General features: G+C 48.5%; 1 protein-coding gene across 7 annotated transcripts in view; it reads right to left on the bottom strand.

The window, feature by feature from the left end:
- The window catches only part of ATP2B2 (ATPase plasma membrane Ca2+ transporting 2), a 381947-nt gene extending 378310 nt beyond the window's left edge, over window positions 1–3637 (bottom strand). For 3 of the 7 annotated variants that reach the window (XR_012090577.1, XR_012090579.1, XR_012090580.1), the window contains exon 1: window positions 3590–3637. The gene's annotated coding sequence lies outside the window, so the exon portion shown is untranslated. The remainder of the gene's footprint in view (window positions 1–3589) is intronic. The other 4 variants (XM_073009846.1, XM_073009847.1, XM_073009848.1 and 1 more) reach the window with 3 other exon arrangements.
- Between the last annotated feature and the right edge of the window lie 13314 nt (window positions 3638–16951).

Here is a 16951-nt window from a genome sequence, read left to right as displayed (position 1 = left end):
CACAGCACGTGGCATATGGCAGGGGCTTTAAAAAATACTAGTTTCTCTTCTCTCTGCCCTATCCATAGCTCTCCTCTTCTTTCTACCTTTTTCTTCACCCACCTCTTCCCTGCTGTCTCCTTCCAAGTATCAGCTACATAATTTGTGGGACCCAGTACGAAATGAAAACATGTAGCCCCCTATTCAAAAACTGCTAAGAATTGCAATATGGTGACTGCAGAGCATTAAATCCAGTGGGAAGCCCTTCTTAGCACAGGCCACATGTCCACAAAGCCGGCCCTGCTCCCTCCTCCTTCCCATCAAATTCTCTTCTGCTTCCCAAATATTTCTAGCCTGATTTTTCAATCTCAAGGCCCCAGTAGTTAGCTCCCTTTTTGGGTTCAGTTAGCAGATTCCAATTTTTAGATACCATAAAGTTTTAATAATTCCACTTAATTGGAGAGGGTGGAAAGGAGGCCAGTTTGAATTAATGAAAAGTCTGAGAAATAAGACATTACTAAAGAAATGCAGTTTTATTACTTTGCAACAGATTTATATGACAACAGGGGAGATACAAAGAGGAGGGAAGGGAGGAGGAAGTTAGAGTTTCTTGTATGTAATTTAACACAAAGAAAAGATTTAATTTATAATGAGCATATTCTCTTATTTGCAAATTATGCTACTAAAAATCCTCTCCCTTAAGTAGGTTAATATTTCTCTTGCTGGCAATCAGTTTGCTTAGTGAAACTGTTGTGCTGTTACAAATGCTGGTAAAATTCTTCTGCAGTGATTCCATATAACAAAATGATTTCCATGACCTTTCAGGCAGTCCATAGTATGGATTGGGTTATAGTAAATTCTTGTCAAGAGAAATCCTGCACAACAAATTCTCTCTCTGCTCCCTACCTACAGAACAGTCAAATCTTCAGAACATCTTTCGAAAATTCAGAACTTATCATGTCCCATAGCACCAGGCTTAGACTTAATCTCTGCTGACTCCTGCTGTTTCAGACCTAACTCTTGTCCTGTTGCCATTGGATCTGGATGTATTGTGGGGGTGGTGTTCCTAAATAGACCACATACCCCCACACCTCCAAGCCCTAGCAACCTGGGCCTGTAACGTCCTCCCCACAGTCTGTCAAAGTCATAACTCATGTTTCAAGGTGCAGGTTAGAAGTTCCCTGCTCCAGAAAGCTGCCTCTGATTTTTCCAGGCAGACTCTGTTCCCACTGCACATCTGTTACATCATCTGTGCTACTGCCTACGAGTCTTCTTTGAGACAGTGCAAGCACTTGGACTCTGGGTCTCACCCATTTCAAGTATGGTAGCCCAGCAGGTCAGTAGCAGAGTGGTCCCAACTCTACTACTAACCAGCTGCATGTAGATGGTAACACCGGCTTCACAGCATTGTGAGGATTCAATCAGATGAAACCCCAAAAGCGCTTCGTACACAGCCTGGCAAAAAATAATTGCTCAAAAAATACTAACCATTCTCCCCAGACATTGGTATATAAACTCCACAAGGTCGCAGAGTGGCCCTGCAGCCCAGTGTGGTTGGACCTTCCTGGTTTATGCTCTGTAGTCCTAGTGTTTTTATAAATCATGCCCTCTCTCACTCTCAAGATATCTCAGTTTGGATGACAAACTATATAGCCAGCCTACATAGCTGGGACCAGGTCTGTTTTATTTAGTAATATGTCCCTGGCACATCAAACAGTGCTGAGCACATATTAGGTTCTTAACACAAATTCATCAAATGAACAAATGAATGTGTCTCTGAGAGTGCTTAGTAAGTGCTTGCACCTGGTAGGAGTTTGATTTCCACTAGCTGTGGTTGATCTCTGTATTTCTAAATGCCTCCTGACTCAGAGAAGGCAAGAATCAAGGCTTGGGGAGTGAGTAAATGAATGAATGAGCCCCACCCCTCTGCCATCTCCTCTGTTGCCAATAGTACCTCTGGGGGAAGGCATGACCTCACACAGAGGTGGGGAGAAGAGTGGTACAGATGGAGGAGGACTGAAGATGATGCTGTTCCCACCAGACTGTATGGAGAGGGGGCCACTTCCTGACACTATGGCCAGGTTTTGTCGTCATTTCTGTCAGACATCAGGTATTGGTTTCTGCCATGGCAGCAGCAGGAAATCACAGCCCAGAGTTAGCACACCCAGTGGCTCCAGTGGGCTTCTGAGGGCATTGGGGCGATTGTCTCTATCCAACATTCTATAGACAGGCACAGATGCTCAAGAGCCCAGCAGGTGCTGTCCCTACCAGCCCACACATAGAAGAGGAAGGGCATGGGAACGATTAACCCTCTCTGGCTTCCCTTCCAGGGCTCAGAAAGGAAATTTCACAAGCTGGTAGCCAAAATGTTTTGGATATAGACCATACACTAGGCATGGGCATAACAGTGAGAACTTTAAGAATATTAACTCATTCAGCCATTAGAGTAGCCCTATAAGGTGGGGAAACTGAGTCAGAGAGGGGAAGTGACTTGCCAGAGGTCACACAGTTAGTAAGAGACAGTGTCCCAGAGCCCAAATCCCTCAGGTGTAGGAACCAAACAGCAGTCCTCTTCATCCACTCTAACCCATTATAAGAAAGTCCAGTTTTCACTCCTGCCCCCTGCTGTGTGACCTTGAGGCCAACTCACCCTCTCTGGGCCTCATGTCCCTTTTCCAAGGCTAATGTTCTAGGACGCAGTGCTTCTAGAGCTAGGACATCACCAAAGCCAAGAGTATCCCTTCCTCCTGAGGCCTCAGGGCAAGGAGAGGTGGCCAGGCCCTGGGTGAGTCCCGGTATCCAGAAACATGCTATACTGGCCCGTCCTGAGGGCCTGAGGCACCTGCCCAAGTCCACCTTCCGAAGGAGGCTTAGACACTGGGCTGAAAAATCACGCTGTGGATCTGAGGACCCACTGAATGTGAGGCTTCCGAGCTCTTGTGTCACCAGGTGGGGGACCCGTGCAAGCTTGGGGTTAGGGCTGTGGCCAGGGGGGCCAGGAGAAGGGGAGCTAGGAAAAGGTGAGGCCAGAGATGCGGAGAGCACTTGGCAGAGTGCTAGCACCTGTGCTCTTAGCAGCTGCAAACCACCTGTGGGGAAGGGAGAAGCCCCCCCGCCCAGGGTGAGTCTCTATAGCTCTCAACCTGTCCCCAGCATGCAGGAACCAGAGCCAGGAGAAAGGGGGGCCCCCACACTGAGGAGAAGCCAGGTGGGGAAGTCGGAGCTATCTGGGAAGAAGAAATTGGGGGTTCTAGCGTCCCGGACGCCCCCCAGTTCCGGGGCTGCTCCGAGCCCGGAAAGTTTTCGCGCAGCAGGCGCAAGGCGCGCCCCCTTCTCTCACCCGCAGGCGCCGGGTCCGCGGGCGCCCATCCCGGCCCGGCCCGCCCCGCCCCGCCCGCAGCCTCGTGCCCGCTCAAGGTCACCGCTGATAAGGCGCCTGCCTCAGCGGGGCGAAGGGACCAGGACACGCTCCGGCTCGGGCTCCCGCCCTGGCCCGGCGGGGGTCTCCGGGGCCGAGCGCCCGCGGAAGGGAAGCCAGCGGGGAAAGCGACGAGAGAACGAGCGAGAGGGGAAGAGGCCCAGAGCCCGGGCCCGGCCGCCCCTGCCTCACCTGCGCCGGCTCCGAGAGCGAGATGCTGCCGCCGCCGCTGCCGCCGCCGCCGCCGCCGCCGCTGCCGCCGCCGCCGCCGCCGCCACTGGTGCGCGCCCGGCCCGGCCCGGCCCCGCTGCGGCTGCGGTTCCTCTGCCGAGGCTGCCCCGCGCTCGCCTCGCCCCGCGGCCCCGCCGCCGCCCGCCCGCCTCCCTCCCTCCGCCGCCGCCTCTGCCACCGCTGCACTGCGCTCTGCCCGCCTCCCCCTCCCCCCCTCCCCGCTCCCTCCTCCCCGCGCTCTCCCCCTCGGCCCTCCCCAAACTCCGCACGGAGAGCGCCCCGCGGGACCGGAGCGCGTGGTCCAGCCCGCGCCCACCTCCGCGCGCACCAGTGGGGCTGCGGGGAAGGGTCTCCAGTCTTGCCCCGGGGTGTGTCTCCAGGTACCTCCATCTGCACAGGCCCCTGTCCCCTCCCCACCCCCACAGCCAGCCTGGCTCTGGGAGGCATCCTCCCCATTCTTCCCCAGGGGTCAGGGCGCCCCAAGCCTCCCCTGCACACCCAAGCCTGTGAACTGGCCACACGGGGTGGAGCCCATGGGGTATGGAGTAGGCAGATGGGGAGACCTGCTTTGGAGTGAGGGGACCGCGGGGCCAATTCCAGGGAGCTTAGCCTAAGGGCCCTCCTCAGAGGTGAGAAAGTTTAGGGCAGGGGGAAAGGGCACGCTTAGCCCCCAGCCTCCAGTCTGGCCCTGCTTAAGGCCTGGAGGAGTCCAGGACAGTGGCCCTGCCTGAGGAGAAAGTTGAAAATCCCAGACACGCACCGAAAGCACCTCCCCAAAGCAGGCTTCCCCTCCCTGGCTCAGGCCCCAGGTCCTTGAAAAGCCGAGCTCCACCAGGAAGCCGGGCCACCTGACTCCTAGCGCCTGGGTCTGCTCCATACCATCAATTAATCATGCCCGCTTGTTTATTTATTTATTGGCTTTATAAAAAGCCAAATGCACTGCTCGCAGGAAGTGAGGAGATGGGGAGGGGAGGGACTGACCATGGTAACTCCCCTTCCCAGGCCTTGCTCTGACGAGTTGAGGAGCTTGGGAGGACCCTGGGGTCTGAGTGTCTGGAACATCTGCTTCCTGGGAGTGGCAGGGATGCCCATTCATAGGGCCAAAATTCAACACGACCTACTCTCTGCAGCCCGGGGATGGGGCAGAGGACATTCACTACTGGAGGCTTAGGTACAGGAAGGAGAGAGGGGGCCAGGGAGGCCAGTGGAGAAGGTGATGCAGCAGGTGTGACAGGAGTTGTCTCCAGGACCTTCTTGGCCCAGAGCACTCCCTTCTCGCTGCTTGGCACTCAGCTTGGCAGGCAGCACTTGCATCTCCTGCCGCAGCCCTGTTCTCTAACTGGGCACCAGAGAACATCACCCCAGGGATGCCCCCAATCCATATCTCCTCCCACCATCCTCATCCCAGCTAATGGCACTGCAGTATGTCCAGATGGTCAGCTCCAGGCACTCTCCCTTAGCCCACCCCAGCACCATGTCCTCACTGACGGGGCCTGGAATCTGCTCTTCTCTCTGTTGAAGGGCTCTTCTTCAGGTCCCCGACACCTCTCTTCTGGACTCTCACAGTGCCATCCTCTCTGCCTCCATCCTGCTGCCGCACTAGCCTTCATCATGCCCAGTCCTGCTCTAAAACCCTTCATAGCTCCCCAGTGTTCTCAGAAGTCTCACAGCCCCAGTATGCCATGCAGGGCCTTTCACACTCTGGCCCCAAGTGCCCTTTCCATTCCTTCCCCACCTGGGTTGCCAGTGCCCCTCCCAGCACACCCTTAGCACTGCACCATGTCTTCCTCTCTCCTTTTCCTCCTGTGAAATGCCTTTCTCTTCTCTCAGTCTCTGCCCAGCCACGGTGCTGAGGCTTGGCCTTAATTACTATCTCTTTTATGAAACCTTCTGAAACCAGCAAGTAAGTTGAGAAGGCAAAAGGAACAGGCATGAAAAGCCACACCATGAGAGGTAGCTCAGTGCAAAAGTGAGTGACACCACAAAAGTCCTAGTGACAAAACTCACCTTGGGCACGGCTCCAACTCTGAGCCTGTTGGTTCATCTGTTAAAAGGTGATAGGTTCCATAGCCTCACCCAGGATAAGCACTCAGTAAATGGGGGCTACAGTTTTTTTTCAGCACCTACTGTATGCCAAGGCTCTGAGATTTACAGATTATTGGGTAGGGACTTGAGGGATGGCAGGGATTTCAAACTCAAATGTGTAGCAGGACCAGGCATTACCTAGGGAGGTGGGCTGGTTCTGGCTTATGGCTTTCTCCTCTGGAATCTACCAATAAGAAAAAGCAACAGTGTATGTGAGGTGGCAAGCAGCAGTAGGCACTGGCTCTGTACTGGGAGGTAATAGGGAGTAGTGCGGACTGTGGCATCTGTGGTGTCAAATGGGTACAGCCACTACCCAACTCCGCTGGATAGTGGCTAAGCAGGGATGTGGGCCTGGACTGCCAGTTTTCAATTTTTTTCCAGAGAAGGTGGACATCTGGATTTCTATGTGAATATTCTTGATTTTTAAATGTCACCAACTGGTTAAAAAAAAAATTCTAAACTTTGAGAAGATCAAACAGAGTTATAGCTGCCATAAGGTTTTGACTAGCAGGCTGGCAGCTACTGGACTCTGGGTGAATAGGTAGAAGATCAGTGTTGTTTATGACACACATAGACATACACACACAGCCCTCTCCTCACTCTGGCGAGATATCGGGGGTCATGTCCACCTCAGAGATGCAGAGGTCATGGGAGTGGAGTGGGAGCAGCACCTCACTGCAGCTGACAGGAGCGGGAAGGTGGTAGGTGAGGGATCAAATCCCAGTCCTGATTCTGGTTCTGTCCCTACTGTGCGTCCTCGCTGCGCCTCAATTTCCTCCTCTGAGAATGGGCAGGCCATGTGTGTGTGTGTGTGTGCGCACTCACACACACAGAATTGCCGGATGGACAGAAGGTTATGCGAGGTGACCAGCATGTGCAGGCTGAGGCCACAGGAGGCTCCACTGCCAACACAGACACACATCTGGTCATGAGGAAGCCGCAACAATCTGGCCACCCAGGAGAAGTCTCAGTCCACTAAAAATAGTGTCCTGACAGACTCTTAAAACCTGAGGACTTCGAAATTCAAGGATTTAAAAAAGTAAAAATGAACTTTAGTGTATGTGAAAAATCATAACATTGAAGCATAAGTCCATTTATCTTTTAACTATTTTTCTAGTTCTTTTCCAGAATTTTGCTGGTTATTAAAACACTGCTGTGTAAATAAAAATGTTCTGCTTTATAACTTGAAAAAAAAAAAAAAAAACAGAGGACTTCTTGAGAGATGGTGAGGGCAGCAGGCGATGGGGGAAATGGCCACTTTCCTCTGCAGGATGAGGAAGAGACGGGGAAGCGGCTGGTGCTTGGTAAGCAGGTGCACCTGTCATCCCCGAGTTCATAAGGAGAAGAGAAGGAAGCCCTGGTCCCTGTCAGTCTGTGGCAGAAGCAGGGGATGGAAATATCTGAGAGCAAAACTGGGAATGGCGGGGTGGTCCCAGGGCCAGACTTGGAAAATATGCATGGGGCCTGTGAACGCCCCTTAAATGTGGTTTTCATGTGCTGGGGCTAAAGGTGACTTTAAAAGTATTCTAGTTCTCACAATGACAATGTGCTACTATTGTAGCCACAGTAAAAATGTGTGCCCACACCCAAAATAATCATCCTATGAAGCAAAATGGAGGCATCTAAACCAATTGATAAGCAAGATGTTCATACGATGGAAGCCACCTTTAATACAACGTTCTCCAAGCTGGATTTTCACCTAACTTACCGGGAGAACTTGTTACCAGAATCTGGAAGGAGATTCCTGGCCCTGTGCAGGTCTCCTGAGTGGGAATCTCCGGGGCACAGAGGCTGGAAATGTGTTTCTGACACCCCACCCCACTATGATCAAGAAAGTTTGGCTCAACGCTAAGCAGGCATTTCTTGAGCAGGGGTTAAAAGAATCACAAGTCAGGTCTTTCCCATTAAAAAACTCTAAATGTGGCCAGGAAACTTCAATTCCTCCCAAACAAAGCAGGATAATATACTCAAGTTAAAAAGCGCCACCAATAAATAGTTAACAGGGTTTTCCTCCCAGGGAGAACGTGGGTTAGAGAGGAAGACATTCTACTCTCTATATTTCAGATCCTGTTACAACAATATTTCTACGTTTTACTGGTGTAATTTAAAAATTTAAATAAAAAGGACAAAAACACCAAGTGCTGACATAGCCTGGGAGAGGAGCAATTAATTCTCTAGATGGCCAGTGAGGAAGACTTCAGAGGTGGAGTTGTAGCTGAGTTTTAAAGAAAGAGTAACAGAATGACAGAAACAATCATTAAACTCTGTTAAATGTCAATTACTCTTCTTAGTATTTGAAATATACTGATTTCATCCCCCCAGCAATGCTATAGAGCAGGTGTTTGTGAGCGAGGCTATTGATACCCCAGCCTGCCCAGCCCCTAGCTCTGTGGAGGTGCTGATTTCTCACACTTGCTCCCTTCTGCTGGGGATGTTGTCCTTGGCTTACGGGAACCACTAGGTGGCAACAGCCTCCGCAGCTCTGCGGTGCAATTCACACACCTGTCGTCCCTGTAGTATCAGGCTGAGAGTGGATTTCTCTGGGAACCTCATCTTCGCTGGCCCCCATCCTGCCTGTCTTCTTCTACTATAGATTTCTCCTGTGAGCATACCGTCAATAAACCCCGCACATAAGCATCCCCACCTCAGGCTCTGCTTCTGGGGAACCTGACTTCAGATCATTTTCTCATCCCCATTTTGCAGTTGAGGAAAAAAAGTCACAGATGAGCAAAGGCACTGATCTAGAAAGGGGAAGAGCCAGGCCAGCTGATTCCTATCCATCCTAGAAGGATGTTTCTAAGAGCATGAGGAAACAGGAGCAAGGCGCATCAGGCAGACACAGCACATGATCGGGGCATGGAAATGCATGGAAGGGGAGGGGTGTGAGGGGTGTGGGGCAAAGTGAGGCACAGGAGAGAGGCAAGAGGGAAGGTGAGCTCGCAGCTATAGGTCCTGGGAGCCGAGCTGAGGATTCATCCATCCACTGATCCAACACACGTGTTCCTGGGCTCATGGGGAGCCCAGGAAAGAAGATGGACCCCCAAAGCTCAAGTTTGCACAAAGCCAAATGTTCAGAAAAGCAAACCTGGGCCATTTTAGCTGGGTTCTGTAGTAAGGGAAGGAAGGCACAGATATAGATCGTGGTGGTGGTTGAGGGGTGGGGTTAGAAATAAGGGAAATTCATTTGACTACACTTCCCCAAGAAAGAGTATGACCATTGGGCTGAACCTAGGCCAGTGTAGCACAGAGGGCCAACTCTGGCTCATGGTATCTTAAAGGACTGATAGCACCATGGGACTGTGTTTATTAAGATGGAATTAAATTAGGACAAAGAGCCTGTCCTGATTTGTGGTACTGAGGATGCAATCCCTCAAGTTCAGATGGAAATCTCCATCTAACTTGAAAGCCATGTATTTGATGGAGAACACTGGGGACTCAAATTGACCATAGATTTAATATTTGCCAGGGTAGCTGCTGGAACAGTGAGTGCAGTTGTAGGCAGGAAACCTTGTCATGTCAGAAAACTGCAGACAACACTGGGGATGGAGAGGAGTCTTCAGGCTGTGTGTGTGAATTGTGATGTCCCAGACAGGTCAGATGCAATCTGTGGGTAGAAAGGGTCGAACGTGGCTCTCCAGAGATCAGACTGCTGCCTCCAAAGGACAGGACCTTTCTGAGGGCTTAGGCTGATCCCCTTCACTGGGTGGGAAGGTGGGTCATGCAATCTCTGTGGTTTCTCCCAGCATGGACCTAGGATGGGATTTCATTCAGACCTTGAAGGACATTAGGACCCCAAGAAGTAAAAGGAAGAAGGTGGAGGTGAGGAGGGCTGCTGAGTCCAGGGGAGGAAGAAGGGTTTTTCTCCAATAAATATTTGGTCTTTAGGCATCATCTTTAGAGAAGATCTAGCATCCTTTTGATGGGGTGACTCTGCATGGCATCCAACAAAGGTGCTGGTATTGCTTCATTCCAATCTTCTGGGTAAATGTGTGACTCTGCTTGAGAACCCTTGTCTGACAGCAGGCATACCATCAGCCCACATACCGGGTAAGCCAGACCTGTTGGAGAGTTGGTACCCGCTGTGAGCAGCCCTCAACAAGTAACTATGGGAGTTGGCGTGTACATCCTCCGGCATCCTTGCCCTCGGGGAGGATGGCTCTGAAGCCCCGAGGACCCTGGTGGGACTGAGCTCCGGTGGCCCCCAGTTGTGGGTTGCTTAATGATGCATCCTTTTTTGGCCTTTCCTTCCCTGCGACTCCTCTCCCCTCACTGGTATTTTCTGGAATCAACTCCCAAACAAACTGCCTGTACTTGAATCCTTGTCTTGGGGTTCGTTTATGGGGAAACCAAATCCAGGAGAGCATCACAGTTAAACTTTGAGGTCAGAGGGCCCAGGTTCAAGCCCTGGTTCTCGTTCTTACTTGGACTAGGTATTTAATTTCTCCAAGCTTTAGTCTCCTCATGTTTAAAATGTGGATCAGGCAATAATTGTACCTACCTTGCATGTTTCTTGTGATAACTCATTCTTTCGGTAATCATTCATTCCAAAGATCTTTACTGGGTACCTATTATGTACCAGAATTGTTCTAGGCTCTAGAGACATAGAATGGAAGAAGACAAAATCTCCGAGTCCACAAAGCTCACATTAGTGATGAAATCTGATACTAAATAAATATATACTATCAGGCAGGGTAAAAAGCTAAGGAAAAATATCAAGCTGGATAAAGAATGATTGCAGTTATTTAAAGTTTTTGTGAATTATTATTTTTTTATTATTATACTTCAAGTTCTAGGGTACATGTGCATAACATGCAGGTTTGTTACATATGTATACTTGTGCCATGTTGGTGTGCTGCACCCATCAACTCGTCAGCACCCATCAACTCGTCATTTATACCAGGTATAACTCCCAGTGCAATCCCTCCTCCCTCCCCCCTCCTCGTGATAGGCCCCGGTGTGTGATGTTCCCCTTCCCGAGTCCAAGTGATCTCATTGTTCAGTTCCCACCTATGAGTGAGAACATGCGGTGTTTGGTTTTCTGTTCTTGCGATAGTTTGCTGAGAATGATGGTTACCAGCTGCATCCATGTCCCTACAAAGGACACAAACTCATCCTTTTTTATGGCCACATAGTATTCCATGGTGTATATGTGCCACATTTTCTTAATCCAGTCTGTCACTGATGGACATTTGGGTTGTAATCCATACAGCATGTTTAGCATATTATGTCACATCTAATAGGCACTCAGTAAACGTTTGTTAATAAAATCTTCACCATCGTCCTCATCATGCCCTTCTTGCCTCTCCTCCCTCCTTGCCATTTGCTCATTGATTCAGTTGAGAACTACTTATTGGTCTCTTTTCAATGCCAGGCTCTGTGCTAGGTTCTAGGGATACTTTGATGAACAAAACACCATCTTGACTTTCATGGACTCATAGTGTGGTGGAGGAGGTAATAATCCGTAAAAACACAAATGGTTATATGTTTTCATCCTGAAAGGAGTATTTGTATGGGAAAATTAAGCATGCACAGCACTGAGAGAAGGAACGTGAGGTCTGTGTGGTCAACAAAGGCTTCTCTGATGAAGAAACACTTGGGTCGAAGACTAAAGGGTAAGTAGAGAGAACAATGTGCGGGGGTGAGAAACATCCAGGAAAGAGGGAACAGCATGTGCAGGGGTCCTGGGCTGGGAGAAGAAGAAGGACAAGAGGAAGAATCAGGAAGAAGTCAGCATGGCTGGCACAGAGAGAGCAAGGGGAATTGTGGATGGAAAGGGGTAGACAAGGGCTAGACCTTTCCAAGATGTTTTACAATTTACTGAATGCCAGTCAATATGTCAGTCTCTTTTTTAAGCACTTTATAAGCATTATCTTATTTGAACTTCAAGATACTCTTTGGTATATATGCCCTTATACATTTTATACCCAAAGAATCCATGGCTCAAAGAGGCATGATAACTTGCCAAGGTCACTCAGTCAGTGTTGAAGTTGAAATTTGAACCCAGGTCTCGCTAACTCCAGGCTGAAACCATAATACCAATCTCCATCTTTATCTCAAAAGCAACAGGAAACAGTGATTTAAGATGTTGCCACTGAGACAAACTGGATAAAAGGTACACAGGCTCTCCCTACAATTTCTTGTAAATTGCATGCAAATCTACAAGTATTTCAAAATAAAAGTTTAAATAATAAGAATAAAAAGCACCAGGTCGATATTGAGAATTATTAAGCAAGAAGATGACCTGATCAGAATGTCATTTTGGAAAAATCCCATTAGCATCCTGAGTACCAGAGAAGGAAGCAGTTAGGAGGCAGTGAAATGATGCAGGTGAAAGAAGATGCTGGCTTGGACTCCAGGTATAGTAGCAAAGGTGGTGGGAAATATAGGGAATTGAGAGATGTTGGGAGGTTTGTTGTGACTAGCGGTGGCACTGGTTTGGTTGGGATGGAGGGAGGGAGAAGACAGGTTGGTGGAAGGCCAGAGAACCAGGCTCCAGGCTCCAATCCTGAGCTCTGCATCTGGCCTCCCTGGGACTTGCTGAGCCTCTGTTGTTATTCGTAAAATGGGGTAAGGAGGTGGACTAGACAGCTTGAGAAAGCACCACAGTGTGATAACCTCTGCATCAGGAAAAAGATCGGGGACCCAGCAAGCCCAGGCAATGCACATTCCATGAAATGCCGTAATTTGGGGTTTTCTTTTTCTGTGTCGATCCATTCTGTGCACTGGAAATGAAGCTCTCTAAGGACAGATTGACACAGCCTTGGTGTCCTCTGGCACCTGGCACAGGTCTGGTAGGGAGGATAGGCTCCAGATATGTTTGCCAAATGCTGGGAAGCTCTTAAATTGGCTTGATGTTAAAACAGAGCTGATAGCCACGAGCTGGCCCAGACTTGCAAAAATATATATCTAGAGTCAACAGAAATGGCTTTTTCCATTGTGGTATCTACAGTAAAGAGTGACCACCAAAAACAGGCAAAGTGCCCTTCTTGTCATGTTGATGGAAGGAGAAGTAAATAGGGATTCAACTTCACTTTCTGCACAAAGAGTGGGAACCTCCCACTGGACACAGAAGGGCTGGGGCGGCAGGGCTTGAAGTCTAAAAGAAGAGAGGAGGGGTAAGCCCCTGGGGGCTCTTGGTGTCTGGAGTCTGAAGAGGAGCCTCCAGTCCAGAAAAGGTGCCAAGTTCACTGCAGAACCACCATTCCAGGGGTCTGAGACATCCTGGAGGACTCTGGAAACAATGTCAGAAGGCTGAAGAAAGGACACTGTGTCTTGGTTTTCGAAGTAAGGACAAATGTGACACCCGGAAAACTACAGCCCTGTGCACTTGATGGATATTACTGTGATGGGAGGGACGAATGTCCTAGATCCCACCCCAGGCACTGGGACTTGCAGTCATAGGCAAGGCTCAGAGGGCAAGGCTTTATTCTTAAGGAACTCAAAGCCCGGGCAGAGATGCTTGGTATATTAAGAGGAGAGGGGAGGGAGATCTATGTGTTTAAGGATAACTTAGAAAGCTTCACAGGCGAGTTGGATTCAATTTTGTTTTATACCCTAAAATGGCAGTAATTATACCAGTGTGGTATTGGCACATGAAGAGATAGACATACCAGTAGAACAGAGTAGAAAGTCCAGAAATAGGCTCCAGTTCACCCAGGACATTAGTATATGATAAAGGCAATATCTCAAATCAGTGCAGTATAAATACTTAATATATGATGTTGGGACAAACAGGTGGTCATGTGGAAAAGGATGGTTCGATCCATACACCATACACCAATGCACACCCCTTGAAATGCCATGTGGATCAAATGTCAAGTGGATCACAATTTTAATTTAATTTTAATTTAATTGCAAAAGCATGGAGCCAGGAAGTGTCAAAGTTTGGGCAAACTCCTTTAAAAATTTGGAGGGGTAAGGGCTTTCTGACACTCAAAAATCCAAAAGCCAGAGAAGATAATATTGATGAATTTAATAAGATTTAAAAAATCTTTTAAAGTTCTATGTGGCAAATAAAACAAAAGACAAAAAACAAATTGGAAAAAATGTATTGTAAAGGTTTAATCACCACAATGTATAAAGAGCATCTAGAAATCAAGATGGAAAAGATCAGTAATCTAATAAAAAACGGGCAAAGGACACGAACAGGCAGTTCCCCCCAAAATAAATCCAAAAGCCTTTTAAATATCTGTAAAGCTGCTCAAGCTCCCTTATAAGAGTAATGTACTTAAAAGCGCACTGATAGACCACATGAGTCTGATGCAAGCTATCAGTGAGGCTTGGGGAAACGTGTACTCTCAACCACTGCAGGTGGGAATGTGCAAATCTGTCCAGCTCCGTGGAGGGAGCTGTACAACATCTGTCAAAATGACAACTGCAGCTACTCTGCAATCCCGCAACCCCACTTGGAGATATTTGTTCCGTGGATATACCAGCGCACACTTGGAACATGCTATTCCTGCAGCATTGTCCAGAATAGTAAAGGTCTGGAAACACCCCAAGAGGCCATCAGTCGGAGACACGGTAGATAAATGATGGAACATTTACACAGCAAAATACACTGCAGCTGTATAAAGAATGAGGAAGCTCTGTATTCAGTGATGGGGAAAGAGTGCTAGGCTCTCTTGAACAAACAAGGTGCAAACCAGTATATATCAGTATATGTAACATTCTTTTTAAAAATGGCTTTACTGAAATATAATTTACATATCATAAAGTTCACTCATTTAAAGTGACAATTCAATGACTTTTACTGTATTTATGGAGTTGTGCAACCATCACCATAATCTAATTTCGTAACATTTTTGTCATCCCCCAAAGAAACCTTAGTGTAAGAAAGGGAGGAAAATGAGAAAATACACACATACACACTAACACACACATACACACTCAGTCACAATACATATACACACACACAGGTCCACACACACTCCATACATACCTGCATGTGTTGCACAAGTAAATTCCAGAAAGGTACAGAGGACACTACCACAGGTAGGGTTGGGAATTGTAGGTTCATGTGAAACACTGGAGCTGAGTGTGATGGGAAGGGCTGGTGGGAAATGAGCCGGGACGAACCAGCCGGGGACAGATTGTTTAAGGACTTAAATACCAGGCCAAAGAATTTGGATTTTTGTTTCCCATAGAGTCCCGTGCTGTCCAAAAGAACTTTCTGGGATGAAGTATTCTGTATCTATACTGTGCAATATGGTAACCACTAGCCACATGAGCCTATTGAGCCTTTGAAATGTGGCCCATGTAACTGAGGAACTGCATTTTACATTTCATTGAACTTTAATTGATTTACCTTTAAATAGCCATCTGCGGCTTGCAGCTATGGAATTGGACAGCACAGCATAGATCATGGGGCGCCATCGAAGCTTTTGCAGGTGAGGAGTGACACAGCCAGATGTTAGTTTCAGAAAGCTGGGGAAGGATGGATTTCAGGAGAGCAGATGAAGGCTGCAGACAATTGGAGAGGTGGCCATGGCAATGTCACACAGAGAAGGGGAACACTGATCCAAAGTAAGCACCCAGGGCTGGATAAGAAGGGATGGGTTTGGGAAACTTCTAGAAGGGAATGTAGATAACTCGTTGGATGTGAGGGTGAGGAGAGAGTTGAGGATGACTCTGCTGTTCTTGTCTTAGTAGCTAAGGGGATCTTCTCCCTCTTCCCTGGCTTTACCTGGCTCCAGCCATGCTGGCCTCCTCCCTGTTCCCCCAACAGCAAACGCACTTATTCAGATCTCAGCTTTCATCTTGTCTTCTAAGGACAGAAGACATTCTCTATCTTTCTGTGGCCTGCATCTTTCCCTGAGGGCCTGCTGTCAGGCCTGTCCTCTTCCTCGTCCTGTCGGGAGGGGACTGCATCTTTTGATCCTCTTCCTCTTCCTGTTGGGAGGGGGCTGTGTCTTTTTGGACCTCTTGTTTCTCCTGTTGGCAGGGAGGGGACTGCATCTTTTCGGTCCTCTTCCTCTTCCTGTTGGGAAGGGGCTGTGTCTTTTTTGTCCTCTTCCTTCTCCTGTTAGGAGGGGACTGAGTCTTTCTGGTGCTCTTCCTCCTGTTGGGAGGGGGCTGTGTCTTCTTGATCCTCTTCCTCCTCCTGTTGGGAGGAGACTGTATCTTTTTGGCTCACTTCTGTATCCTTACTGCTCATCGCAGGACCTGGCATGGAGCAGGCCTCTAAACTTAAGTGGAGATGAGTGAATAAGGCGATAGGAAGGAAGGGTTGAGAAAGCCTTTTTACCCCAACTTTCCCAAGAAAACTGTCCAGAGACCTGGGAAGAGATGCTATGGCCGCCATGGTAACCAGCACCTGTGCTGAGGTTACAGGCTTGGGGACGGACCCAGAGGACAGAGTCCTGGTCTTTTTGGCCTCTCTAGACCAACAGCTGGGATGATTTAGAAAATCAAATCCACCCCCTCTACCCCAAGCTACTGCTCCTTGCTGAAAAGGGTGTCACACCATCCAAGTAAGACTAAAACACTCGTCAGAATCCTCAAGGAGGAGGGCCCAGTGGGCCCAGTGGCTCCGTGCACTGAGCACCACATCATCCAGTGAAGCTAGGAAGGTGAATTGGACAGCCAGAGTCCTGCTGCCCCATTGAGCCGAATGCGATTTCTGGCCCTGCGTCTGGCCTACCATGGAACCCTGAACCTCCATCTTCTCATCTAACCACTGGTGGCAGTGATTCCTATTTTGCAGTGTTGTTGTCAGGAATAGAGATGATGGACATTAAAAATGGAATGAAGAGAAATACCTATTGTAAATGATGAGTTAATGGGTGCAGCACACCAACATGGCACATGTATACATATGTAATAACCCTGCATGTTGTGCACTTGTATCCTAGAACTTAAGGTATAATTTTAAAAAAAAGAAAGAAAAACTTGTCACATAGTGTGGCTGCATCATGTTATCTATCAGGAAACCCCATGACTCGTGAGGCTTCAACCCCCTAATTAAAAATAGTAGAAAGTCCAGAAGACTAGGGGTGAGTATATTCAGCCTAGAAATGAGGTACGACAGTCCGAGATGATGAAAATAATCAGAATAATGGCAATTATACATAGCTTGCTATGTGCCAGGCACTGTTTGGACTCTGCTTTTACCAGTTCATTTAATCCTCACAGCATCCCTTAGGTAGATCCCACTTCACAGATGAGGAAATTGAGACAGAAGTGAAGGAACTTTCCTGAGATCACACCGTCCTGACTGTCCAGTGCCTCTGTGCTTTT

The sequence above is a fragment of the Chlorocebus sabaeus genome, chromosome 22 (genome assembly GCF_047675955.1).
Source record: "Chlorocebus sabaeus isolate Y175 chromosome 22, mChlSab1.0.hap1, whole genome shotgun sequence".
In the NCBI taxonomy this organism is placed as follows: Eukaryota; Metazoa; Chordata; class Mammalia; order Primates; family Cercopithecidae; genus Chlorocebus; species Chlorocebus sabaeus.
This window is presented reverse-complemented; position numbering and strand designations above follow the sequence as displayed.